The 12,065-nt window shown below is 42.1% G+C and overlaps 1 protein-coding gene across 4 annotated transcripts in view; it reads left to right on the plus strand.

The window, feature by feature from the left end:
• Positions 1-12,065, plus strand: part of LOC125459510 (uncharacterized) — a 230,005-nt gene that overhangs the window by 48,492 nt on the left and 169,448 nt on the right. For 3 of the 4 annotated variants that reach the window (XM_048546013.2, XM_048546016.2, XM_048546014.2), the window contains exon 2: positions 8,649-8,768. The exons of the other annotated variant lie outside the window; for it this stretch is intronic. The gene's annotated coding sequence lies outside the window, so the exon portion shown is untranslated. The remainder of the gene's footprint in view (positions 1-8,648; positions 8,769-12,065) is intronic. 4 annotated transcript variants of the gene reach the window in all.

Raw genomic sequence — 12,065 nt, forward strand, 5'->3', positions numbered from 1 at the left:
AGTGTTTTGTGCTTTATCTCAAATTTCTTAATCTCTAGATGATTTTGGTGTAATCATTGCTATATATCAAGTCACAGGACACTTAGTATGACTAATCTCTCGTCATAAATGAGTAGGTCATCCACAACAGAAATGCGTTCAAAAACTGCCTCAGAATGGGACTTTATGGCATGTGTGTTGGTTATTCTTTGCAGTACTGCCATGCTTAAGCACATCCTTCATTTTATTTTAGTGTGTTTCTGATTTCATTCAGCCTTTGAGGTGTCATTAATAGTAGATTTGTTTTTGTTAATGACATCAAGGTTTCTAACCCTCTAATAAGTTTTATGCCCTCCCCTCCCTTTCTCAGGTGTTGGCACGGTGGTATGAGATAAAGTTTTGCAGTCTGGTTGTTGCTTTCCTTGCATATAGTTTTACATCAAATCTCATTAGTCTTAGTTGTAATTGTTGTACTATTGGTGGCACTCTTGCTGATTCCTTAGCTTTGAAAAGAATAACTAAAGGTTTGTGATCTTAGTAATTATGAAGTAAAGATCCAGAACATAGGTTCCTACATCATTTTATCTTTTATCTCTTTGAACTGATATCATTTGAGGGTTTCTTCTTTTCACTTTTTCATTATAAGTTTCTTGTTGTGACATACTGCTTTAAAATGAACTGTTTTGAATTTTCATTCCAAGGTCTTTTCTGTCGCACCACTAACAGTTTGTTGGGATGATTTACAAGTTTTTCGTGTTTTCCTCTTTCTGTGCAGCTATGTTTGCAGTTTTGGGCGGCACGGTGGCTCAGCGTTTAGCACTGCAGCCTCACAGCGCCAGGGACCCGGGTTCGATTCCAGCCTCGAGCGACTGTCTGTGTGGAGTTTGCACATTCTCCCCGTGTCTGCGTGGGTTTCCTCCGGGTGCTTCGGTTTCCTCCCACAGTCCAAAGATGTGCAGGCTAGGTGGATCAGCCATGCTAAATTGCCCGTAGTGTTCGGGGATGTGTGGGTTATAGGGGATGTGTCTGGGTGGGATGTTTCAAGGGGTGGTGTGAACTTGTTGGGCCGAAGGGCCTGTTTCCACACTGTAGGGAATCTAATCTAATCTAATCTAATCAAATTCTTTTGAGTTTTTCCTGCTCAAATCATTAAATCAAGTCATCCTTTGAGTGCAGGAGTTCTGATGATGTTTCCTCAAAGATAACAATGTTAGTAATGATTCTTCTGCTAAGTCCATATTCCTACTTAGGTTTTCCACTGACATACATAATTATTCATAAATATATTAATACCTTAAGCCATTTGCAGGATACATTTATAAAATTGTGCCTGCTTGGCAATGATATTTTGTCAAAGATTAAAGGAGCCATCAAATGCTTTTATAACTTTGCCAAATGTAGCCAATTCTGTTTGATGTCTTGTCTGCATGACCACCCGTTTCTTATGTTGATAAACTGGCCTGTTCACTGCAAGACCCAGTGTGGTGCAATGCATGTGCGGTATTAATTCAGCCATACTTCTGATTGATTGTGATCTGTGATCTAATGGGAACTGCAGATGCTGGACAATCTGAGATAACAAAGTCTGGAGCTGGATGAACACAGCAGGCCAAGCAGCATCTTAGGAGAACAATAACTGACTTGGTCTTCCTTTGATACGAGGCTGTATGACAGCAAGATCATGATCATGATCATGTCAATTGATGTCAAATTGGAAAAGCACAGCAGGTCAGACAGCATCTGAGGAGCAGGAAAGTCAATATTTTGAGCTGTAACCCTTCATCAGGACTGGGAAGGGGGAGGGGAGCCCAGAAGTAAGTAGAGGGATAATAAAATGTGAGGCTGGATGAACACAGCAGGCCAAGCAGCATCTCAGGAGCACAAAAGCTGACGTTTCGGGCCTAGACCCTTCATCAGAGAGGGGGATGGGGGGAGGGAACTGGAATAAATAGGGAGAGAGGGGGAGGCGGACCGAAGATGGAGATAAAGAAGATAGGTGGAGAGAGTGTAGGTGGGGAGGTAGGGAGGGGATAGGTCAGTCCAGGGAAGACGGACAGGTCAAGGAGGTGGGATGAGGTTAGTAGGTAGCTGGGGGTGCGGCTTGGGGTGGGAGGAAGGGATGGGTGAGAGGAAGAACCGGTTAGGGAGGCAGAGACAGGTTGGACTGGTTTTGGGATGCAGTGGGTGGGGGGGAAGAGCTGGGCTGGTTGTGTGGTGCAGTGGGGGGAGGGGATGAACTGGGCTGGTTTAGGGATGCAGTAGGGGAAGGGGAGATTTTGAAACTGGTGAAGTCCACATTGATACCATATGGCTGCAGGGTTCCCAGGCGGAATATGAGCTGCTGTTCCTGCAACCTTCGGGTGGCATCATTGTGGCAGTGCAGGAGGCCCATGATGGACATGTCATCAAGAGAATGGGAGGGGGAGTGGAAATGGTTTGCGACTGGGAGGTGCAGTTGTTTGTTGCGAACTGAGCGGAGGTGTTCTGCAAAGCGGTCCCCAAGCCTCCGCTTGGTTTCCCCAATGTAGAGGAAGCCGCACCGGGTACAGTGGATGCAGTATACCACATTGGCAGATGTGCAGGTGAACCTCTGCTTGATGTGGAATGTCGTCTTGGGGCCTGGGATGGGGGTGAGGGAGGAGGTGTGGGGACAAGTGTAGCATTTCCTGCGGTTGCAGGGGAAGGTGCCGGGTGTGGTGGGGTTGGAGGGCAGTGTGGAGCGAACAAGGGAGTCACGGAGAGAGTGGTCTCTCCGGAAAGCAGACAGGGGAGGGGATGGAAAAATGTCTTGGGTGGTGGGGTCGGATTGTAAATGGCGGAAGTGTCGGAGGATAATGCGTTGTATCCGGAGGTTGGTAGGGTGGTGTGTGAGAACGAGGGGATCCTCTTGGGGCGGTTGTGGCGGGGGCTGGGTGTGAGGGATGTGTCGCGGGAAATGCGGGAGACGCGGTCAAGGGCGTTCTCGATCACCGTGGGGGGAAAGTTGCGGTCCTTAAAGAACTTGGACATCTGGGATGTGCGGGAGTGGAATGTCTTATCGTGGGAGCAGATGCGGCGGAGGCGGAGGAATTGGGAATCGGGGATGGAATTTTTGCAGGAGGGTGGGTGGGAGGAGGTGTATTCTAGGTAGCTGTGGGAGTCGGTGGGCTAGAAATGGACATCAGTTACAAGCTGGTTGCCTGAGATGGAGACTGAGAGGTCCAGGAAGGTGAGGAATGTGCTGGAGATGGCCCAGGTGAACTGAAGGTTGGGGTGGAAGGTGTTGATGAAGTGGATGAACTGTTCGAGCTCCTCTGGGGAGCAAGAGGCGGCGCCGATACAGAGGGAGGTTGTGGTGAAGGGAGAAAGGTAAGTGGATGCAGGTGGGAGGTTTCTGTGATTGGTCAGTGCAAAGCGTGGAGCAGATAGGCAAGTAGGAAGAGAGACCGGTTAGGTCAGGTCAGGTTGGGGAGGTGAGGATGAGGGGCAAGTCTGGACATAGGATAAGGCTAGGGCAGGGGTATTCTGAAGCTGTTGATGTCAATATTGAGACCATTAGGCTGTCAGCTCCTAAGGCAAAATGCCAGGTATTGATCTTCCGGTTTATGTTTGGCTTTACTCTGACAGTTGGAGGCGGCCAAGGATGGACATGTCGCTAAGGGAGTGGGAGGGATAATTACAATGGATGGTAACCAGAAGGTTGGGTTGGCTGGTCTGTGCAGAGCGCAGATGCTGTGCGAACTAGTCCCTAAGTCTGTGTTTGGTCTCTCTGATATAGAGGGGACCACACTGGAAGCCACAGATAAAATAGAACTGGTTGGATGAAGTGCAGGTGAATCTCTGCCAGACCTGGAAGGATTTTTTGGGGCCTCGGGCAGAAGTGAGAGGGGAATGTATGGGCAGGTGTTGCATCTTTTGAGGTTGTAGGGAAGGGTACCCAGGTGTGGTGGAGAAGTTGGTGAGGTCAGGGAGAATGGTGTTTGAGCGAGAAAAGAAACAAAAGATACATATAGAGCAGGTGTGCTGTTGAAAGTTGAAAATATGCAAAAAGCAATAAAAAGAAAACAAAAGTTATAGAGATTAAGGTCTGAAATAGTTGAATTCATTGTGGAGCCTGTATGGTTGTAATGTGCATGATTGAAAGATGAGGTATTATTCCTCAAACTTATGTTGAGCTTTACTGGAACGGCAAATATCTAAATGCTGAGAGTTTCTGATGCAACCATCTTTACAGGTAGGAAGTTTCAGATTCCCTCTGAGTGGAAAAAAAATCTTCATCAACTCTCCTCTCAGCTTTTTTACCTGTTAGTTTAAATCTATACCCCCTGGTTACGAACCTCTATTAATGGAAGATGTACTTCCTATCCATCCAATCTATAGCCTTCGTAATCTGGTACACCTCTATTAGTTCCCCTCTTAACCTTCTCTGTTCCAAGGAAAACAACCCTTGTATGTCCAGTCTTCATTTCTCAGACCCTCCAGCCACTCAGCCTCCTGGTAAATTTTCTCTGTGCACTCTCTATTGCAATCACATCTTTCCTTTAATGTGGTGTCTAGAACTACACACAGTATTCTAGTTGTGACCTAACCAACAGTTTAAGCATGACCTCCTGTTCTTGTATTCTGAGCCTCCGTTAATAAGTACAAATATCCCATTTGTCTTCTTAATCGCTTGCTACCTTCTTTGGATATCCACACCATGATCCCTTTGATCTGTGGCCCAGTGATATTTTCTCACATTTTGTTGCTATCTTCCTCAAAATTTCCCACCCTAATATCATCAGCAAGTTTCTTGATCATATCCCCTAAATTTACAACCAAATCGTTTATGCACACCACAAACAGCAAGGGCTCCAGAATTAATGCTTACAGATCTCCATTGAAAAACTGACTTCCAGTCACAAAAACATTCTTCTTCACCACTTTCTGCTTGCTGCCTCTCTGCTAATTTTGCCTTAATTTGACTGGGCTTTTATTTTCTTGACCAGTCTGCCATGAGGGACCTTTTATCAAAAACCTTGCTAAAGTCCATGTGGAACACACCAAATCCTTATCAAGACCCTTGGTTACCTTTTCAAAACTTCAGTCAAATTTGTCAAACATGAACTTCCTTAACAAATCCATGCTACTCCTGATTAATCTCTGTCTCTTCAAGTGCAGATATATTCTGTACCTCAGAGTTCTTTCTAATAACGTGCCCATCACCTAGGTTAGACTGACTGGCCTTCTGGACTCTTTAGTAAAAAAATAAAATGTATCTCCCATTTTCTTTCTACAATTGGTGGTAATTACTTCAGTCTACTACTTGTTTGGAAATCCTGCCCTGAATCTTCCTGTCCTCTTTCCTGATGATGCCACTTATTAGTTCATACCCCAAAGATGACACTGTTCATTCTTATTCACTGAGCACTTTTTTCAGAGCATTGGTGAGTGGAGGAAAGTGAAGCTCAACAGGTTAATTGGCAAATCCTTATCTTGAAGCATCTTCATTGTATTTTGGGGTCACCCTTGCTGTCAAATCTCTGAAAATAGAATGTCCAAGGTTTCTTGCATTTCAGCAGCAGGCAATAGCTGGCAATAGAGATCACAATGTACTTCAATAGATTGCATTTTTCACTTATCAGCAGAATCATAGAACACCTTCAATTGCTGTGTTCAGCTTGCAGAAATGTCAAGTGAGCACATACCCTGAGAATAATGCTTTCTTCATCAACAACAATGTTTCTAACAGCATGCCTTGTCGAATTGTGCGAAGTATAAGATCAATAGTCCTATGAACATCTTTTGGTTTTTATTCAGTTTACGCTTATTGTGCTTTTCATAATTAATGCTTACATTGTCAGCTGAATATAAGGGAAGTCTCCTTTGGTTGGGATTGCTGACAGAGTTTGAATAATATCCCTGATTCCTTCAGAAATTTTGTTAAATGAGTATAGAAATCCAAAATTAATGCTGGATCCTTTTCTCAAAATTGAGCCATCTCAAAGTCAAGACAAAAAGCTTTGTTGCAGCCTTGTTTCAAGCATCAGTTGCCAAAGGAAATAAAAGGCCATCAGCTTAAATGTAACCCAAGTGATTCTGTATCAATTATAACTTTAGAACATTCTCGTTCTGTGTTTTTGCCGTTGTTTTGCTACACATCAGCTGTCACATTACAGAGAAGCAATTGTAGATTTAGAATCATAGAGCTGTACAGCATGGAAATGGATCCTTCAGTTGAACTCATCCATGCTGACTAGATATCCTAAATTAATCTAGTCCCATTTGCTAGCGTTTGGCCCATATTCCTCCAAATCTTTCCTATTCATATGCCCATCCAGATGCCTGTCAAATGTTGTAATTGTACCAGCTTCCACCACTTCCTCTGACAAATTATTCCATACACGCGCCACCTTCTACTTGAAAAATTTCCCCTTAAGTCCCTTTTAGATCTTTCCCCCTCATCTTAAAACTATGCCATCTAGTTTTCAACTCTCACACCCCAGGGAAAAGACCTTGCCTATTCACCCTATCCGTGCCTTTCATGATTTTGTAAACCTCTGTAAGGTCATCCCTCAGCCTCCAACACTCCAGGGAAAATTGCCTCAGTCCATTCATTTGCTCCCTGTAGCTCAAACTCTCCATACCCGGCAAAATCCTCGTGAATCTTTCCTGAGCCCTTTCAAGTTTTACAACATCCCTTCCTATAGCAGGGAGACCAGAATTAAACTCAGTATTCCAAAAGTGGCCTAACCAATGTCCTGTACAGCCGCAACATGACTCCCAACTCCTATACACAATACATTGACCACCAAAGGCAAGCATACCAAACACGTCCTTCAGTGTCCTGTCTACCTGCGACTCCACGTTTAGGGAACTGTGAACCTGCATTCCAAAGTCTCTTTGTTCAGCAACACTTCCCCCAGGATCTTACCATTAAATGTATATGTCCTGCCCTGATTTGCCTTTCCAAAATGCAGCACCTCACACTTATACAAATTAAATTCCATCCACCACTCCTCAGCCCATTGGCCCATCTGATCAAGATCCCATTATACTCTGAGGTAACCTTCCTCACTGTCCAGTACACCTCCAATCAGTGTCATCTTACTTAAATGCAAACTTACTAATTATACCTCCTATGTTCACATCCAAATCATTTAACTAAATGACAAAAAGCAGTGGACTTAGCACCGATCCTTGTGGCACGCTGCTGATCACAGGCCTCCATTTCGAATAGTAACCTTCTACCAGCACCCTCTGTTTTCTACCTTCGAACCAGTTTTGTATCCAAGTGGCCAGTTCTCCTGTATTCCATGTGATCTAACCTTGCTAACCAGCCTATCATGAGGAACCTTGTCGAATGCCTTACTGAAGTTCACATAGGTCTGCCTTCATCAAACCACTTTGTTATTTCTACAAAAATTTCAATCAAGTTAATGAGACACAATTTCCCAAGCACAAAGCCATGTTGACTATTCCAGTCAGTCCTTGTATTTCCAAATACATGTAAATCCTGTCCATCAAATCCCCTCCAACAACTCACCCACCACGTTGTCAGTTCACTAGTCTATAGTTCCTTGGCTTTTCCTTACCACCTTTCTCAAATGTTGGTACTATGTTAGTGAACCTCCAGTCTTCCGACACCTCTCCTATGGCTGTTGATGTTACAAATATCTCAGCAAGGGGCCCAGCAATCATTTCCCAAGCTTCCTGCAGAGTTCTAGGATACACCTGATCAGGTGCTGAGGTTTATCCATCTTCATGGTTTTTAATCCTTTATCAACTTTTGGCTGTTGGCCTGTGAGACTGGTGGTGCCTCACAATATGGTTCAGCAGCAATAGCTTTATTGTTTTGAGGTAACAGAAGCAATTTAAAAAAGGAATGCAATAATGATGTACCTGCACTTTGAGTGTTAAATTTATGCTTTTCTGACAAAATATCCAAATTTGCAACACCTTTCCTTTGGTGGCTAATATCAGTATCACAATGGGCACATAATGCAGGATATATGATGGTCTCACTTCCTGCTTTTCACTGTCAAATCACTTCTTTTGACCTTCTATTCCTGATTGAATAACATCTTTTTCTTGAGCATTTTGAATTAATGAACGGCGCTGATGAGGATAACACAATACGATTTTTTCTTACATCGGCATTTGTCAATCTGGAAATGATTTCGTATAACTGACATCCCAGTCTCCAAACTGGAATCATTGTTCGATAGTAATCCCAATCCTTTAAAATGTTTGCATTGATCTGCAACTGGTGGCTTGGGCCCGTCAAGAAATAACCATCTCCTCAGGCTGGGTCATAACATTTTGAACTTTAAAATACTGAATTCAAGTGTGTTTGGGACCTGATTATGGCCCAATGCAATGAAAGCTGCATTATAGATATGTACACTAAAGTTGAACAGATTTTAACATTAATTTCTCAAGTTGAAAGTTTTAAATCTGATATCTTCATGGTGATTTTTCTTTTGAATAAGGTTTGAAGAGTTGAAAAATATTGCTTATTTAGTTATCTAAGTTTGAAATAGCTCCAACTTATTTAATATAATTTTCCCTGTTTTACTAACCTCAAATTTATAGGACAATATTTTGATGATATTATTAGGCAAGATATGAAGTCATTTTTAAAGCAAATATATTAAAAATGTGTTATGAAATTTTTAATATTCATTCAGTGTGTTTCTGTTCCTCTCAAGTATTCCATACGTACAGGTCACCAGTTTTGACCATTTCTAAGATTTGAAGACTAGTTGAATTCCAGAAACAGGCACAAACTCACTTTAGGAAATCTGGCTGCTCACAAGAATGAAAATAAGGTAAGCAATGTTTTGCAACCATTACAAAACCTATAAATAAAAGTTTGCAACATGAATAATATTGAAAGTGCGTTCTTCAGCTGTGCTTTAATTGCTGCATTAGTGCCACAGTGACACAAAGAGAAAAAAAGTCATAACAGATCCACTTTGTATAAATTCCCTGTTAAATTTCGACTACCAGCTTCCAATCACATAGAGTGCAATCCAGGAACTATTAATCTAAATTTTACTCCTGTGACTGGCATCAATCTTGTTCAGTTCCATACCTGCACGATTTACACACTAATTTTTGAATGGCAGTAACATATTTAATGCTAATAAGAGTCAAGATGTTGGTTTTCTATTATCATTTCAAATACTTAAGTTTAACTTTGTAATGTTGCCGGATTGTTTATCAGTAGGGTCATTGATAGATCATGTAGAAACTTTTAAACTTTGTTTTATTTTGGACTGTAATTATATTGCAGTTATTTTGAAGCTTGGATGGTGCAGGGCTACTTTTTGGTGTATTCTCATGCTTAATTTTATAGGGGATACAAATCTTGGAAGTGTTGTGAACTGTGTGGAGTATATTGTGGAACTTCAAAATGCCATAGACAAGTTGGTGGAATAGATGGAACAATGGCAGAGGAGAATTAATGCAGTGAAATGAGAAGCAATGTGTTGTGTTTGGAACAAAAAGGCAATATAAAATACAAGTTACATTTGTAAAAGGGATGAAGGAGCAGAGCACCTGTGGGTATACATACAGAAATATTTGAAAGTGGCAGGACAAGTTCTGAGGGCAATAACAAAGTATATGCACCGTGGATTTTAAAAATTGAGACAGAGTACAAAATCATGGAAGTTTTGTTAAATCTGCATGTAGCCCTGGTTTGACCTCAACTGGATTATTGTGTCCCGTTTTAAACAGTATATGAAGAATGTGGAGATAACACAGTGTGGAGCTGGAAGAACACAGCAAGTCAGGCAGCGTCAGAGGAGCAGGAAAGCTGACATTTCAGGTCAGGACCATTCTTCAGAACATTGATGCGGAGGCATTAGAGAAGGTGAAAAAGATATTCACGAGAATGGCTGCAAGGGCGTGAACTTCAGTTATGTAAATAAATTGGAAAAGTTAGGCCTGTTCTCTTCAGAGAAGGTTATGAAGTTTATTGAGGGGGTATTCAAAATCAAAAGGCTTCTGGACAGAGTAGGTAGGAAGAAAGTGCTGTCATTCATAGATGAGTCGACCATTCACAGTCACAGATATGTAACAAAAAAAACAGACAACACGAGGAAACCTTCTTTCACACAGTGAGTGGTTAGGGTCAGAAATGCAGAGTGAGAGTTTCGTGGAAGCACGTTAAATAATAGCACCAAGATAAAGACTGAATTGGATTATTATCTGCAAAGAAAGAATGCACAGTACGATAAAGAAGATGTGGGACAATGGCTCAGAACAATAGACATGATGGAGTGAATGGTTTTGTTTGCTGTAATCATTGTATTATTCTTTCACTCAAAAAAAGCACAAATAAAAACTGTATCCAACGAATGGGTTTAAGTCAAAGACTGCAGATGAAGATGGGATATCAGTGGAAAGTTATTCCAGCTCACAAGTAGTTTGCTGCATTATATTTTGTGAGGCAGTGTTGTTTTCATTTTATGCATTGTGTGCCTAAGATGGATGCCGGAACCATCAGCCACAGTATAAGTGGATAACACTTGTTCTCTCGTAGCCCTGTTTGATTTGCTGTGGGTGTCTGAAATAGAGCAGCACAGCAAACTGCTACAAATAAGGGCATGATGACTGCTGCCAGGATAAGAGGAAATTAACCGTTGCCTATTGACAAATAAAATCCGGACATTGAAGTAGTGGAATTCCATTGGTTCTACCGCAAAGCTGACTTGACATGCTTTGGCCAGGCAGTGATGTGTGAAGAAGTTGAAATTCTATCAGAGCAACATTCTTGCTCCAGCTGTTTGTTACTGACAGGAGAGAAGGAAACATTGTTAGCTCTGTTTGCATAGACAGCCTGATGCAGTGAACTCCCTGACACAATAATTGAATCACCTTGCAGAGGGATGTCTTCTTACCGACCCTCCACTTTCTTCCATTTGTGACAACTTGACCTTTTCAACATCATGTCTGTTCATTGTCCAAATCATGCTGTGTTTCATAGAAAGTGCTTCCCATATCTCAGGATAACAGATTTTTGCTGAAACCTTGAAGCTAGGTTCACAGTTGCTTCAGCACCTGACCCTGTAGATTTTTATAAATTGAAACAACCCCAATAAAATATACCAAAATGAGTATTGTTGAGTAGTGGCATTAGTAGGAAGAAATTGACCAGTCTCCAACCACAAACAGTTGATGATCTCCTCACAATGCATTAATGGCTGCTTAGTATGTTTGGAGGCAGGGTTTTTTTTTGGTTTTGTATGCTGGAGGTGGAGGACAAGGGTGGAGAGGTGGGAGGAAGTCCTGTCTGATGCAGAATGCATTCAGCTGTGCAAAATTAAGAGTGCCTGTGTTGGCTCCAAATTAACACTGCTGATGTTGTTAGCAATGTCTGTTGTCAAGTGCGTACAGTGGTTAGCATTTCTGCATGGGTTTCTGGTTTCCTCCGCGGCCCAAAGATGTGCAGGTGGATTGGCTTTACTAAATTGCTCCCTCCAGTCCAGGTTAGGTGGATTCACCATGGGATGGGGGCAGGGAGGGGGGAAATGCTGTATGGACCGTCAGCGCACAGTAGTTGGGCTGAATGGCCTCTCTCTGCACTGTTGTGATTCTGTGACATGTTTTGCCTCTCTGCACACTTGTGGCAAGTGATCACTGCAAAAGCACTGACACCTTAACCAATATGACATTTGACAGAATTCTGAACATAAGCGAGTGTATTTGGAATGGGCACTATTAAAATTCCAAGTCCACTAGCAATTATCGAAGCCTGTTTATTTTGTGCCATTTCTGACCGTGCTATAATCCGTGCTGCACTGCATTATCACACTAGATTATGTTCTTGAACCTTATCATTCATTCGGTATCTTAGGAAATTTGTTTGTCAACTTCATTCCAGGAGTAGTGAGGGCAGAATTCTTAAAATTTCTAATCGTTAGAAGTTTTGTGTAAATCGAAATCTTTTGTTCTGTCAGTTCATTTTTAGCTCTGTGCTAAGGTCCAGGGTTAATAGTATATTTGCAAATACAAAATTTTTATTCTACATTGCGAAAGATCTTGATCTTGTTTGTCCAGTTCATCTTATATTCCTCCAAGTTCATCTCTTCAAATTTTTCCTCAGCTAGACTCCTGTG

This window comes from Stegostoma tigrinum, chromosome 17 (assembly GCF_030684315.1).
Source record: "Stegostoma tigrinum isolate sSteTig4 chromosome 17, sSteTig4.hap1, whole genome shotgun sequence".
NCBI classification, from domain to species: Eukaryota; Metazoa; Chordata; class Chondrichthyes; order Orectolobiformes; family Stegostomatidae; genus Stegostoma; species Stegostoma tigrinum.